The sequence below is a fragment of the Peromyscus californicus genome, unplaced genomic scaffold (assembly GCF_007827085.1).
Source record: "Peromyscus californicus insignis strain IS unplaced genomic scaffold, ASM782708v3 Scaffold_10__1_contigs__length_136768540, whole genome shotgun sequence".
Classification (NCBI taxonomy): domain Eukaryota; kingdom Metazoa; phylum Chordata; class Mammalia; order Rodentia; family Cricetidae; genus Peromyscus; species Peromyscus californicus.
In genome coordinates, this window is record NW_026294391.1 from 127479449 (window position 1) to 127496308 (window position 16860).

Sequence of the window (16860 nt, forward strand, 5' to 3'; positions counted from 1 at the left end):
GTGCCTACTTATAATAATTATCAACCGGTTAAAAGATTTCAATGGAGGGTCCTCCCACAGGGAATGTTGAATAGCCCAACTCTGTGCCAATATTTTGTACAACAGCCATTGGAAGTGATACGTAAAAAATTTCCTAAATCTATAATTTATTATTATATGGATGATATTTTACTAGCTGACTCAAATGCAGATACTTTAGAAAGAATGTTTGAAGAAGTAAAGAAAATTTTGCCTTGCTGGGGATTACAAATTGCTCCTGAAAAGATACAAAGAGGGGATTCTATTAATTATTTAGGATATAAAATAGAGCTACAAAAAATTAGACCCCAAAAGGTGCAAATTAGGAGAGACAGACTACAGACTCTTAATGATTTTCAAAGATTATTTGGAGATATTTCTCATCTAAGAACTATTGTTGGGGTAAAAAATGATGAACTGCATAATTTGTTCAAAACCTTAGAAGGTGATAAGGACTTAAATAGTCCAAGAGAATTATCACCTGAAGCTGAGAAAGAATTGGCCTTGGTAGAAAAGAAAGTACATGAAGGGCACGTAGATCGTATTGATCCAAAGCTGGATTGCATTTTGGTTATTTTACCTTCTAGGCATTCTCCAACAGGAATATTAATGCAGAGGGAAAATATTATATTAGAATGGATATTTTTACCAAATAAACCAAATAAAAAATTAAAAACTTATGTGGAAAAAATCTCTGACTTGATTTGGAAAGGAAAATTGAGACTTCGTCAATTAGCAGGAATAGACCCAGCAGAAATTGTCGTACCTTTAACTAAGGAGGATATTGAAAAATTATGGACAGAAAGTGAACCTTGGCAAAGAGCTTGCAGTAATTTTTTGGGAGAAATTAACAGCAAATATCCCAAAAGCGATAGAATTGATCTTATAAAGAGAGCTGATTGGATCTTGCCTCAAATTGTACGGGAAAAACCCATATCTGGAGTTCGTACATTTTATACAGATGCCAACAAACAAGGAAAGGCAGGTTACAAATCAGAAAATTTAAGTAAAGTGGTTCAATGTCCTTATAATTCAGCTCAAAAATCAGAATTGTATGCTATTCTGTTGGTATTAATGGATTTTTCAGAACCTCTCAACATAATAACTGACTCTCAGTATGCTGAAAGAGTAGTATTACATATTGAAACTGCAGAATTTATCCCTGATGCTTCAGAATTAACTTCACTATTTATTCAATTACAAGATACAATCAGGAAAAGGAGTCATCCTTTATATATAACTCACATTCGATCCCATACTGGTCTGCCAGGCCCTCTAGCACAAGGCAATGATGAGATTGATAAATTATTGATAGGAAATGTGCTGGAGGCCTCAGAATTTCATAAAAAACATCATGTCAATAGTAAAGGTTTAAAAAAGGATTTTTCCATAACCTGGCAACAAGCCAAAGAAATAGTAAAGAAATGTCCTACTTGTTCCTTCTACAATCAAACGCCATTACCAACTGGATGAAACCCAAAAGGTATTCAAAGGAATGAAATCTGGCAGATGGACGTGTTTTACTTTGCAGAATTTGGAAAACTGAAATATGTACACCACACTATCGATACTTATTCAGGATTTCAGTGGGCAACTGTTTTGAGTTCTGAAAAAGCTGATTCTGTAATCACTCATTTGCTAGAAGTTATGGCCATCATGGGTATACCTGCACAAATCAAAACTGATAATGCTCCATCATATGTCTCTGTTAAAATGAAACAGTTTTTTGCTTATTACAATATAAAGCATATTACAGGCATACCACATAATCCTACAGGTCAAGCAGTTATAGAAAGATCAAACAGAACTCTAAAGGATATGCTAAATAAACAGAAAGGGGTAACAAAAACCCCCAGAAACAGACTGCATAATGCTCTATTAACTTTGAATTTTCTTAATGCCAATGAGAAAGGAACAACAGCTGCAGAGAGACATTGGATAATAGACAAAACTACAGAATTAAATCAGCCTATATACTTTAAGGATGGGCTGACCTCAGAATGGAAAGCAGGGTATGTGTTACGTTGGGGACAAGGTTTTGCTTTTGTTTCTACAGGAGAAGATAAGCTGTGGGTACCATCAAAATTGATAAAGGTTCGATTTGAACAAGAGAAACCTCTTAATTAGAGGAGGTGATAGTTCTTCAACAAGCATGAACATGCAATTTAAACTAACTTATACCAGTAACACATGTCTTTTCATTTAATCAGATAATAACTTGCCAAAAAGGAACATCCCCAAAATTAGTCTTGGGGAAAGGTTCTTGTTTTTGTCTTTTAGGTGAATGAAGGTTAAGGAATCTGAAGAACACTGGACAAATGAGACAACTGAAGAAAAGGGACAAATCATCTATCCCAGGAAACAGAGTGAAATGGCATATGGGTATATATTATCTAAAAAATTTTTATGTCTTCCTAAATGTTTGTTTCTGCTTTTCTCTAAAAATTTAACACTATTGGTCTTCTAATAGTCCCAGTTCAATTAAAATTTAAAGCTGACTTTGGAGTTGGATAATGGCTCTCTCCTTCTTTAAACTCAAGCATGTTGTTAAAAGGAAAATGCAAATTCCCTGTATCATGCCAGAATAAAAGAGCCATCTTCTGCTATGGGACAGGAGAAAAGCCAAATTAACTAAGGGACTATTCTATTACTAATCTCAACTCTTTGATTCTATTCTGATTCTTTAAAACTTTTCTTAAAGTATAAATTTTATATCAAAATATACAAGATTAATATATATAGATATATAGATATATATACATTTTAACCTTTGTTAATATATGAATGGTCATATAGAGTATTAATTAATTCTAGAAAAAAGGCTTCAATTAGCTGCATATATATGTCTTTGTGTTCGAGTCTCTTATCAGTTTTCTGCAGGAAATCAAGGACAGGCCTAACATCAACTGAAGTCTCCAGGAAGAAGTTGGGGCCCCACAACAAAAACAATTCCACGTGGACAATAATAATATCACTAAGCTGACAAACATCATCTACAGATCAGCTTTGAACTACAAGGTGCTCAGAGCAATTTTGAGATGACTAGCTGAGATGATCCAGTCTCAAAGACTACTTGAATAAGGACTTGAGATAAACCCTGAACTTTGGCATTATACACAGACTGGATAATGAAGGATATGGTTACCTTTCCTACAATTTGACAATTAACCTAAAATTTTTCTTTCAGGATAAAGATACCTTCGCCCATACCCAGCAGGAAGCAATTTTAAGAATATGACACCCATATTCCCAAAGAGGTGGTGTGGGGCGGGTGGTTTTTTGGTCTTTTTAATGGGTTTTGGGTCTGGGATAATTTTCATTGTTTAGCGTAGTTGGTTACAAGTTGTTGTCAAGGGTTAGGAAAAAGGCTAAGCAAAGGAGATTAGATTTACGGTTCTTGTTTAAAAAAAAAAGAGAAAGAAAGAAGAAGAAAAAGACAATTACTAGTTTTAAATACTTTACATTGGATTGGATTGTTTTATATTGTATACACATTATATATATTGAAATTGATATTGTTAGAAAATGCTATATATATATCTCTAATTGTACTTATACCATTCATTTAACAATGCAATTTTCTGATCCTTGAATGTTATTATTACCAACTATTAGGATATAAAGAAATGAAAGTTAATAGTTACACATTACAATAGAACTTGTAGTCATATTAGATATGTTTTAAAAATTGAGCAGATATATTTTAGACAGGTCATCTTCAAACCCTTCAGAGATCTACAGAATATGGCATTTAAAATGTTTTAATAACTTAGAAAATTTTTCTTTTTTGTTATGATTATGAGGCATGTCGGCTCCTGGCAGTACTTATCTACTTCAGAGAAAATATGGGCATTGAAGAAACTGCATATGGAGTTAACTTTCATTGTGGAAAAGTTAGCCACTGGACAACAAAGTATCCTCCAATCAACTGCTGACAAAATGGACAGACAGGACATGAAACAAAAAACTACTGATTCTTGCCAAAACAAGTGTGGTTATGGCTTTATCAAAAGGCATCTTCTGAGGCCAGGACAATATGGCACCATCCCTGAAATGGCCTTCACAATTCAGAAAATGTACAGTGCCCTTTTCTTCGAAGGCAGCTGAATAGGCAGTGGGCCGATGGCTTCTGATGTGCAATGGAACAGCAGCTGAAACAGTTATTCTTGAAGAGTAACTAAGCTCACGCCTCGCAATAGTAAACTGGCATTTGACAGAGGGATGTGGAGAATAACGGGATGCTGAGATGAAGCCATATATACACAGCCAAGAAGAATGGACAGCTGAATTAAAAAACCAACAACAATTTCCAGAATTTAAAATCCTGAATCATGACATGACACTAGTGGAATTCAGGTGTTTCTGGTACATGGACTGCTCTCACCCAATGTGAGGTTGAACTGATGACCTTGTGTACATCCTACTTCACAAATGAGTCTGTCAGATACGCTAAACCTATAGGCTGAAGATGATGCCCCAACCCTGTGGAGAAACCTCAGGTGACTGTCCAGTCAGCTGGCTGTTTCTGTCAACTCGCAAATTTTTTGGAAGTTGCTTGCATGCACTTTCTGTTTTTATTTTTGTTAGCTAATATTATTTCCTTCTTGGGTCTCTGAGGGAGTTGAAGATTAGTTAGTTATAGTTGAAGGTTAGTTAGTTATAGTTGAAGATTAATTAGGATAGAAAGTGAATTAGATACATTTTGGACTTAACAAAATAGGATAGATAATGAAATTATTTTCTCTGAATTTGTCAAATACAAATGGACTAGACATTGTTTAGTCATTTATTACTTGTATATATTGTATATAGTCATTGTACTTTTGTATATAGTTTTTCTTTTGTCTTTTTCTTTTTTTTTCCTTTTTATTAAAATAGAAAAAGGGAAATGTGGTGGTATTTTACTTGTACTGAAATGTGATTTTAATTGTATGTTAATAAATAAAGTTGTCTGGGGGTCAGAGCTATTGGAGCCATAGCAAGTGTGTGGCGGCGGTGGCGCACGCCTTTAAGGACCTGGAGGGCGGTACATACAGGCAGTGACGAGGCAGTCACATGTTTGGGTTTACAACCAATGAGAAGGCAGAAAAGAAAGACTATAAAGACATACACACACAGGAAGTAGGTCCCTTTTCGGAGAGCTCTCTTGGCTGGAGAGGATCCCTGAATCAGGAAGGGTGAGGCTCTTAGCTCTGACCTCTTGGCTTTCTTCTCTGAATTGGCTCTGTGTTTCTTATTTAATAAGACCGTTGGTTACATCTACAATACAACTCTGGGAGTCAATCAAGGATAAGGAATTTACATCCTTAAGATCAAGATGATAAAGATACTCTTTTTATTAGATTTACAATGACAAAATACTGTATCTTCAGTTGCTACAGCAACAGTAGCTTGTTTCCCCACAATTCTGGGTTAAAAGTACAAGGTCAAGATGCTCTACGTACTGTTAGTTTATCTGAAGCCACTGTCTTGGAATCTCAGAAAGCCACCTTCTCCCAGTAATATCAGATGATGTGTTCTCTTCTGTGTATGTTGTTAGTATATCTTTATATACTGAAATTTCCTCTTTCCGCAAGAATACAAATTATATTAAGACTTAATATAGTTATCACATTTTGGCCTAAATGTCCCTGTAAAAACTGATCTCCTCTGAGAAACTTAGAGTTAGAAATTCAAGAAATAATAGCTCAAGTTACAATATAGTTCGTCAAAGTACTGTTTATGTTCATTGGAATTCATAAAATCTTCTGTACAATGGATGCAGAGACATTGAAGAGTTTGTAAATCTCAAATTGGAGAAACATGAATATTTCAATGAAACTGTGCTCTCAAATGGACTATGGTGGATTTCCAGTGAACTAAGTGGGGGAGTATGGTGAAAAGCCAATAGAAGAAAACAATTCAAGAAGGAGTGGTCAATACAGAAAAATGAAATCAAGAATGAGATGCATTCTTTTCAGTTTGTTGATAAAGAAGGCACTAGTGATTTGGCTAAACTTGATGTTTATAATGATTTTAATATGGAATACAAAATGAAAATAGAAACAAAATTTGAAAATATTCTAGCATATTTTTATGATGACAAAATAAAAAATCATAATTGAGAGGCTAACTGACTCAAAGACAACCCCCCCCCAAAAAAACAAGAAAGTATGTAAAGCAGTGTACAAGGAGTTGGCCTTACACAAAGTGAAGTTAATTTTTTCTGTTATAATGGAGAAGTCATAGGGAAGAAAAAAGGAAATGACTGCAGAATGTTTTTGTAGGCTTTGTTATAGGAAAATGCACACTTCTCCAACTATTTCAGGAAAGGAGAGTGTCTGGAAGCTTGAAACCCTAGTGTATAGACAGCATTTATTCTTCTCACCAACATATCAGAAACATGTGCAACAACTAAAGTTGCAGTGTACGCACAATTCCTTGTAGGGCACTGATTCTCTGCAAATTGGTCCTGGGATCTGTCAAGGCAGAGAGAAAGGCTTGATTGAGAGCCATTAACACAAATAAGTAATAAAAAAGAAGAAAATTAAAACTTTTATTACAATCAAAAACAGCAACTTCAAAAACAAATTGAAAACCACATTTATTGAGTTAATAAATCATGAGTTAAAAACAATTTCATTTTTAAAGACTTCTTTGAGTTCAAAAATAGTGAAACTACTTTATTGGTTTAATTGTTTTGAAGTCACTGTTTTGGAACTCAATGAATAGTTCTTTATCACATTCATTTATCCCGTAAGATTTCCTTTGCCAAAAGAACTGGCCCAGTTGTAAACAGGGAAGGTTCTACATCTGAGCATATGTCTCATGGGTATTTCTGACATCTAATTTGCATTTTGAACCTTGCCTTCAAAAGTTTTTTTTATTGTGATCTCTATCACACACACTCACATACATTCACACAGTATGTATGTGTGGCTGACCATATATATACCATTCTGTATCTATTCTGAAGACACATTCTGAAATCATATTGCTACATTGAGTAAGAAATATACAATATAAAGAATTGTTAAGTAGGTAAACATGGATCACTGCTGAGAAAAGGGAACTGTAAAGTTGAAAAATTGAACAGGGAAGAAACTTAGAAGAAGCCTTCCCAAGATTGAGATTCATACATTTGAAAGGAAAGACATGACTACCTCTCAAAACACACACTACAGCAGTGGGAAAGAGGCTTGTCAAAATCCAAAATCCCTTAGGGGCCATTCATTACCAGGTAGCAGAGAAAGACACTAGAGAATATAGGGTATGACTGACCTCTGAAGATTGCTTTTGTGGTAGGAAAGAATTCTATATGAAATGAGCAGGCCACAGATGATTGGTGAAGACACTCAGATTAATATTAGTAGGATTCCATATACTAATCCCAATGGAAATACAAGACATCTCCATACTCACTTGCTTTGCAGTATCCCTTTAGTACCCTCTGAACCTGTGAGCAAGCCAACAGACAAAGAAGAACTCATACCATCTGGCTACAGAATCACAAAGAAGTGCAAAGTGTGGAGTCACAAAGAAGTCAAATTAATTAAACTTACTACATTAAGTTCCTCCTTGTAGTTTCAAATCTATTCTCCTACATTGTGATTTGCTATCTGGGGCCACTGCTGTGAACATTCAAGATGACAGGTAGAACAATGATTCTTCTTGGTGGTGAATGCACCATCAGCTCTCACTCTTGACCATTTCCACATTTAACAACATACAAATCAAACATTTAGGAAAAATGAAAAGTTCACTGGCTCATGTTTGTATAGTGATTCTCTTTTCTAGCACTGGGTTCTCCCTAGTGATTGCCTCTTTCTCCTCCAGTAAGTAAGCAATTTTTGAATACTATGTAATAAATACAAGTTCCTTTATCAGTATCATTATTTCAATCATCTTCTTGGACCAGTAAATCTACTTTTTGAAAGAGTACTTGTAAATGTTCTGGGAAAATTTTAATATGTGCAAGAAAAAGCTGACATTGCATTGCATGCAAACTTCAGACTTTCAGACTTCAATAGGGAAAAAATGTTTCTTCAAAAAGAGATTTAGTGACATAAATGAATTGATTTCCTAGTTAAGTGATAATCTTAAATTTTCCCATATATTTTAAATTTGCAAGGGATTCTAAGAGTGAGCTACAAGCAGTTAACAATGGTTACTATGGTTACAAATGTAAACTTTATCCTGGATGGTAAATAGGAGGTGTTACTGGATGTTTGCCATTGTGCTCTTCCTCTGTGAGTTTTAAACTATTTAAATAACTACAAAGGTAAACAGAAGGGGAGAGGGAAAGATTCAGGAATTCAGCAGGTCTTTCTGCAAAATGAAACCAGGTTTGCTGAGGAAAGCTACTTCTAGAGCTCATTAACAGAGAAGTGAAAGTGATCCATTGCCTTGATAAAATAGCTGCAAAGAAAGCCTGACTATAGGGTCTTTTAAGTCCTCTGAAACAGCTAATCTGAGCCAAAGTGGAAGGAGGGAAGCTAGCCAAGGAGACAGTATTTCATACTGAAGCTGCTTGATTCTCCAAGAAGACATGGTTGTTATTGTCAGCTCAGCTGAGAAATGTCTTGGATCCAGATGCTTGAGGGTAGGATTATGTTCCTTTGAAGTAAGAATGATATGAATTCAGAAATAAGCAAAGAACTCTTAGGATATGTTACCTTATCCTTACTCAAAAAATAGTTTGAATTGTACCTAAGAATATGGCTATAGAGGCTCTGCCAAAAAAGCAAAGTGGTAGATGTGACTCAAACTTAAGTTCTACAAAATCTCTCAGACCTACATTTCCTTGTGAAAACAATAAAGCTACCAATACACCCTTGAAGGGTTATTATGTAGACTAAATAATGTCTGCAAGCAAAGCATCTAGTATTATGCCTTATCTATCACTGGTATTTGCTGCTATTGCCACTGCTATTACCACTATTTCTCTTCCTCCTAGCATTGTTACTACAACAAGTACTACAGAAATTGGTCCTGATGGTACAATGTATTAATACAGTAACAATGTCAGCAGAGTGAAGAGTTTCATTTCTCCTACATCTACCTCATGGAAAATTCTTCCCTCTGCCACTCAGGACTTAAATCTAAGCTGTTTACAGGCCAAAGATTCCACAGGAATCTTTTTCTGGCTTGTTTTCTTTCATAGTATTTTTTATGACTGTGATTCTTCCACAGGAGTTTGCCTTCAGAGTCCTAAGAGCACAGCTCCTCTTTGTTGTTGCTTTTCTTATCCTAAGTTTTTCTTACACTATAGTCCTAAATTTACCTTATATTTTTTCTTTCTTATTCTAAGTTGTTTCTACACTATATTACTACATTCTACCTTATATATTTTTCCTTAATTTTTATAGACAGAAATTAAGAGATAGAAAAAAGAAAGAAACCTAAATAGAGAGAGAGATTCAATGAAGTTTCACTTTTCAACTTCTGCATTCAGCCACCTTACTTTCACTCCCAAGAATAAAATGTCATCACCTTTTTTAATTCCTTATCGGGCATACCCCCTTACACCCATGATGCCCCTTCTCTCCTCTTGCCAAGTGCTCTGTCCCTGTTCCTGGTGTTATTTGTGGGAGACCAGCTCCCGCATTTTATGACAGGATACTCTTGAGGAGAGAGGGATAAGAGATATTAGATAGAAGGATAGAGGGGAGAGAAACAGATAGAAACACAGACAGCCTCAGGAGGGCCTGGATCATATCCACTGGCCCCTCTTGTCTCTTCTAAAGGGCTATTTATAGGAATGCCAAGGGTTGAAACAAAAGAACCCCCCCCAGCTCAGCCAATTGTAGACCCTTACAGTCACCTATAAACCATGCACATGGTTAAGCAATCCTCTAATGCAGCCATACTGGGTAAATCAAGCTCAGATTTCACTAGGAAACCTTTGTGGGCCTCTACAGAAAGCTGTGTTAAATATCATAGCTTTTATAAACATCCTGAATAATATAAAAAGGAACAATCCTTTCAAATTCTACTGTCCTGTGATTCTATCAGATTCTAGAAACACAGCATGTAAAGTAACTCTAACTTATTTTCCAATGATCTCATGTTTATAGCGCCAGATTTAGCTATAAATCTTTCTAAAAGCCATCTAGTGGATATCTTATAAAACAAAGGCAGACATATCTGAATCCTCATGTGGCTGGAATTGCTGACATATATTTACTTAATATCATTGTAAAAAATAATGTATCTATTATTGTTGAAGATTCTTATGCTTCACACACATACATACATACATACATACAGTACACACACACACACACACATGCACTTTTCAGAAAGGTTAAGCATTAACATTTTCACCATCTACTTACATGTAAGGGCAGACTTGTCTTATGATAAATCATTGCTTGTGTATTTTTAAACTGCAAAAACTAAACTCAAGTTAGCTTAAAAATCTAGTTGCAACATCTACTCAGTCATATGACACACTCAGAGATAAGTGAGCTCTGTAAGGCTTTTCAGTTTCATTGAAAATGATGTCTGAATGATGTGTACTTAGAATTTTCTGTCCTCTCCAGGCTTTTCAATCATATTTTAGGCATACCTTCATGCCCTCTATACTTCTTCCCTGATTTATTCTGAAGTAAATAGTCTTTCAGGGTTTTCTTTATATGAAACAGTTTCCTATCCAGCTGTATAAATCCAGGAAAAGAACATAAATTACTGGGCAAACTAAGATACTTTTAAGAGCAAAATGAATTCTGGGTCAGTTGGGAGCAGTATAGTAAGTTTGGTTGAAAATCCACATTAAAGATTGTCATAAAAATCATTCTTCATTCCTTTCCCATACCATATTTTCTGTGCTGTTTAATAAATACAGAGCAAAGAACATACTTTCTTAAGGACAGGCTACAAAGACAGACATATAAAACAGATGCTAAGAACAGACAGCAGATAAGCCACAGACACAAACCTACAAACTGATGGAAGACTTGGGGTGAGAAAAAGATGAAAATTTGGGCTCAATCTTGGGCTAAAGTCCTCCAACAGAGAAGACTGAATGGATTTTGTTTGTTTGCTTGTTGTTGTTGTTCCTTTATGCAACATCAATGCAGTCACTAAGTGACTGATGGGTGGTAGTATATATACCATGAATTTACTGGACAAGTAATAATATAAATACCCAGTGGAATGGATAAGAATGATGAGAAATTTTAAAATACTATTCAGAGCATCAAGTGAGTACATACCTAGAGTAACTATATAAACCAAGAAAGTAAAAGAAGATCATTGCCAGGATGGGAAGAGGTGTTTGGGGAAACAATAGAAAGGAGAATAACAGGGTCCAAGTGATCTGATCTTGGAGATGGGAAAATTGCAGACTATTTAGGTAAGGGAAAGGAGGTAAATGCAGGAAAAGGTGAGAAAAAGGTAAAGGGGGATAGCAGGATCAAATAATCTGAAGGGGAAAGGATGAAAAGGTGAGCTCTTCAGGGAGAGGAAGGATGGCAAATACATAAGAAGGTAGGCAGATAAACTAACAATAAAGGTGCCTAGAAAAGTCACAAGGAACCATACTATTAACTATTTACCCCCAAGAAACTATAAGTAATTATGTATAGAACTTTTCTCATCTGGGTTGCTGGCTCCTTCTCATGTTGGTGACTGTGGTGATGCTGCTACCTGGGAAAAAGAGTTTACCACTACTTATTCGGAAAAGAATTGCCAGGATCATCGTGTTACCAAAAAACATCGGCAAAGGTCAGTTTGGAAAAGTTTGGCAAGACAAATGGTGGGGAGAAATTGCTGTGAAGATATTTTCTTCTAGGGAAGAACATTCGTGGTTCCAAGAGACAAACATTTATCAGACTGTGATTACTCCAAGTCACAGAGGAGGCACAAAAAAAATAGTCTGCTGCAGGGAACAATGACCATGCCTAACAGTGACTTTGAAATCTTCAAAAAGACACAGGACTCCACAATGATGATTCCACGTAGACTATGATAAAACCATTAAGCTTATTAACACCAAGGAAAGATCGACTTTGGACTACAAACTAGTCAGGACAATTTCGAGATGACTAGCTGAAATGATCCAGCCTGACAGACTACTTGAGCAAGAACTTGTGACAAGCCCTGAACTTTCCTATTATGCAGAGACTGGACAAATGATACAAGACTTGACAATTAACCCAAAAATTTTCTTTTCAAGATTCCCTAAAGATATCTTCACCCCGAGAAAGCAAAAAGAAAAAGAGAATATAGATATGAGATAGATCATCGAATCTACTCTGAGAAAAAAGATAAAGAAATAATAGGATAAATGGGTAGATCACTGAATCTACACCAAAAAGAAAAAGGGGAAGATATAAAAATGACAAAATGTAGACTACTGAATCTATTATGAAAAGAAAAAATACTTTAAAAAAGAAACTACTTGTTTAAATAAGATAAGTAATGAAATTTTTTTTTGTCTGAGTTTATCAAATGTTACTGGACTGGACATTGTTATATATTAATGGAGTTTTTTGCCTGAATCTGTCAAATGTTAATGGACTAGACATCATTAATGTAATCTTGACTTATTGGATATAACTTTTCTTGTATTAGTTATAAGCTTTTTTAAATTTTAGACAAAAAAGGGGAAATGGGGTGGTATTGTATTCTCCAAAATATTGTGTACCCTAATAAATTTATCTGGGGTCAGAGAACAGACAGCCACTAGATACAGAGGCTAGAAAATGGTGGCACTCACGCCTTTAATCCCAGCATTCCAGAGACAGAAATCCCTCTGGATCTCTGTGAGTTCAAGGCCACATTGGAAACGGCTAGGCATGGTGACTCATGCCTTTAATCCCAGAAAGCGAGCCTTTACTCCCAGGGAGTGGTGGTAGAAGGCAGAAAGATATATAAGGCATGAGGACCAGAAACTAGAAGCTTTTAGCTGGTTAAGCTTTAGGCTTTCAAGCAACAGTTCAGCTTAGAGCCATTGGGATAAGGACACAGAAGTTTCCAGTCTGAGGAAACAAGACCAGCTGAGGATCTGGCGAGGTGAGGTAGCTGTGACTTGTTCTGTCTCTCTGACCATCCAGCATTTCACCCCAATAACTTGCCTCAGGTTTGATTTTATTAATAAGACTCTCTAAGATTCATGCTACTCTTGAATATTAAGTGAAAAAACATTCTCAAATAGCATCAGTAGACTGAAAGCACTGAGAGATCAAAACAGGTTTACTTAAACCGATGTCTGAGATTTGAATTACTTATGAAAGCATGCTTTATTATTATTGCTCATTCACTTAAAAATGGGCTACACTGATAGTTTTCCTTTTAAAGGTATTTACATTAGATTTACTATATATCAGACACCATTTTAAGAACTTTACAAATACTAACTAAATCAAAAAATTGGTAATGTAACTCCTTGATTGTTGGTTGAGAATATAGTACCATTAAGATCTCTGAGACTACTCTATGGTCTTCTTCATAGGTTCCTGGGGGAAGAGTAGTGTAGAGTTTAAATGTCTAAGGTCTCACTTAATCTGTGTTCTGTTCTTCTGTGGTACTAGTAGAATTTGACTCTATAGTTTTGTGAAAAGTAAGACAGAAGTTCCTCTGCCACATGAAACTTAAGTGACAGTCTCTTCAATTTCTCTCCAGCTTTAGTCATCATTTGCAAAATAAAAGCATGAATTTTATGATTTGTTTCATTTCCATTTCTCATTTATTCATTTCATTTTAAATGTCAGATGCTATGTTAAGTTCAAGAGGAACTGAGAGGATTTAATGACTATCCCAAGATTGTGAAGAATTCACAGTTTAGAGAAGGAAAGAGACGCTAGACCAATAAATGTAAGCTAGCACACTGGCATACAGAGGGGGTGTGAAAAAAAAGAGAGGAATGATTCTACCTGTAGAATTTGGAGAAGGCTTTAAGAACCCCTTGAAAGTAACAATGAAGATAGTGTAGAAGTTTTATGAAAATAAGAGAGGGATTTAGGTAAATTGTGTAAAAATTGCTTTAATTCTCAGTAAAAATCTATTCATTTAATCAAAAATATTTAATGTGAATGCAAGTACTGAAAAGAAAAAAATGCTACCTACATAACTTTAAATAATTCAAACTACTAATATTTACCTTCTAATTTACAGTATATAGATTTTCATAACTTAAATTTTCAAATTTTGGGCCGGGCGGTGGTGGCGCATGCCTTTAATCCCAGCACTTGGGAGGCAGAGCCAGGCGGATCTCTGTGAGTTCGAGGCCAGCCTGGGCTACCAAGTGAGTCCCAGGAAAGGCACAAAGCTACACAGAGAAACCCTGTCTCAAAAAACCAAAAAAAAAAATTTTTCAAATTTTATGATGATTAATTGAATGCCTATAATGAAAACTGATTGTTAAATGTGTTTGGATAAACATCTGACAAACTAGAAATTTTTTTCTCATTTCTTACACTGCAATATATTTCACACTAAATAAAGATAGATGAAAACTAAAACCATATAAGAATAAAGTGCTGGGTTTTAATATATTATTATTATACTTAATGTTAAAAATTACCTCATGATTAATTTTTTGAGCAAAGTCAAGAAAAATTGACTGACAGAAAATAAATAGGATTTCATAAACATAGAAGAACTTTTTGAAAATATGTGCCATAAAATGAATATATAACATATACAATTAACCAGCTCATATAAATCAACATAAAGCATAATACTAATGCAACATTTTCTTGGCTCAAACCTTTAAACGCTTTCCCCACAATTATTAAATAAAGCCAAAACTCATTCATCTATTACTCAGTTTCAGAATTTTATTTCAATGTATCTTCTTCCAGACTTTTCCAGTATTTCAATTTGTGCATCTGACAAAAATAGATGAAAAAAATTCTCTTTGAGACACAGATTTATTTTCCCAATGGTGTTTATTTTTCATAATTCCTATTTAAAATAAAACTATAAATTTGTCCTATAGTTCAGTGTCCAAATCTTAAGAAACTACTAACATTCCTTCTATATAAGGGCTCTTGTGAGTTTTGCCACAAGGATATTTTTCTTCACTGAAATTTCTGTTACTTGTTAGGGGACTCTCACCTGACTTTCCATACTCTCTTTTCTGTTTTACTAATTTGTAAATTATTTCACCTTGTATACCCCTTTAAAAATTTTTCAGTCTGAGAATTTGTCATAGTCTTCATTTTCCAAGGTAAACCTGGCATTTATGATATTGCATATAAGAATGACAATGATGAGACATAATAAAACAACCCTATCTTAACAACAGGGCAGAAAATATATAAATAGTCCAATTATAAATCTATGTATGCAGTCCACAGACCAATCACAATCCTTGAGTTTCTGACTTTTTCTCCCATAAAATGTGTGGTAGTCATCGGGGCTGACATTGCTCCCTCCAAGACCAAAATCCACCTAAATTTTTTTCATTAAATGTTGTTACATACATATATGTGAATACACACACACACACAACCTGCTCAGTCTGTATAAAGTTCTTTGTGTGTATGTTTTCAGTGCTGACCATTTGGTATTGTGTAACCAATTGAAATTGAGGGAAACTATTTCTCCTCCTCTCAGCATTCTTTGATTAATGAAAAAAAGAGGTCAGGAATTTGAAAAAGAACAAGGATAGGTAAATGCTATGGCTTGAATGGAAGAAAGGAAAGGGTGAAATGATTTAATTATAATCTCAAAAAATAAAAGAAAAAATTAAAAAGTTTAATACATATCCCATAAGATAAAGCATAGGTACTTACAAACAGAAATGAAAGTAATTGTACATTTAAGGAATTCAGTACTAATATTCATAGTAGCTATATTTGTAATGATAAAACCTAATATGAAAAAAATTTATACGTTTATCAACTACTGACTGGATGTTCACACTGAACTAAATCCATACAGCAAAATGTTACATAACATAGAGGAATTAACTACTCATAAGAGGAATGACATGGGTAAATATGAAGATAACTATACTCTTTAAAAGAAGCCATACAGAAAGCTTTTATAAATCAGTGGTTATTTGGAGAGGATAAAATCAAGTAACAGCAACAAGAAAGTATTTTCAAGGGGCTGGATGCATTGATGGGACAAAAAAAGTGTACAAATGTCAAATTTTTTCAAAGTATACATTTAAACATGTCATGTTTATTTTATGTCTATTGTGCCTCAACTAAACTCTTAAAAACAATAAGCATGGTTGTTAGTTTTTCAGCTGCGTTGTGTTCTTACCCTGCAAGGAAATGCCACGAAACACGACAGAATCCGCTAACAAGAGTTTTATTAAAGGTAAAGGGACAGAGAGTGAACAGGCCTGCGGGAAACACGTGTGTGGAGAAGAAGGAGGAAGAAGAAGAAGAAGGAGCCGGGAACATGGCTCCGGATTTTAAAGGCTGGGCGTGGACAGATCAGCGTCACTACTACACGTAAGCGCACAGATCACATGGCCACGTTGTGCGCCTACGTAGCCAATGGAACGCCACGGATCTTGGTCACGTGAAATGCCCTGACCCGGAAATGGCTATCCTGACCTGGAACTGGCTAGGTGGAAGTGTCTGTTGGGCATATGAAAACACGCCCGACCATGGGGGCATGTTGTAAACCTTTCATCCCTGACTCTTCCTTTTTTAAAAAAGAAAAAAAAATTGTGGTTGCCTGGGTATGGGGGCGACGTTTCTCTCAAAGACTGCTTCCAGCTGAATAGTGGGCGTTGGTTGGCTCTTGGGGGACAGGGGGATGAGAGGGTATCTTGTGAAGTCCTGGGATGTTGGTAGGCAGGTCCTGGAATGAAGTTCTGCCGTCCCCTCGTTCTGCGGCTGTCCATCCGTGCTGTGGCTGGGAACCCTCCGTGCTGTGGCTAGGAACCTTCTGTTT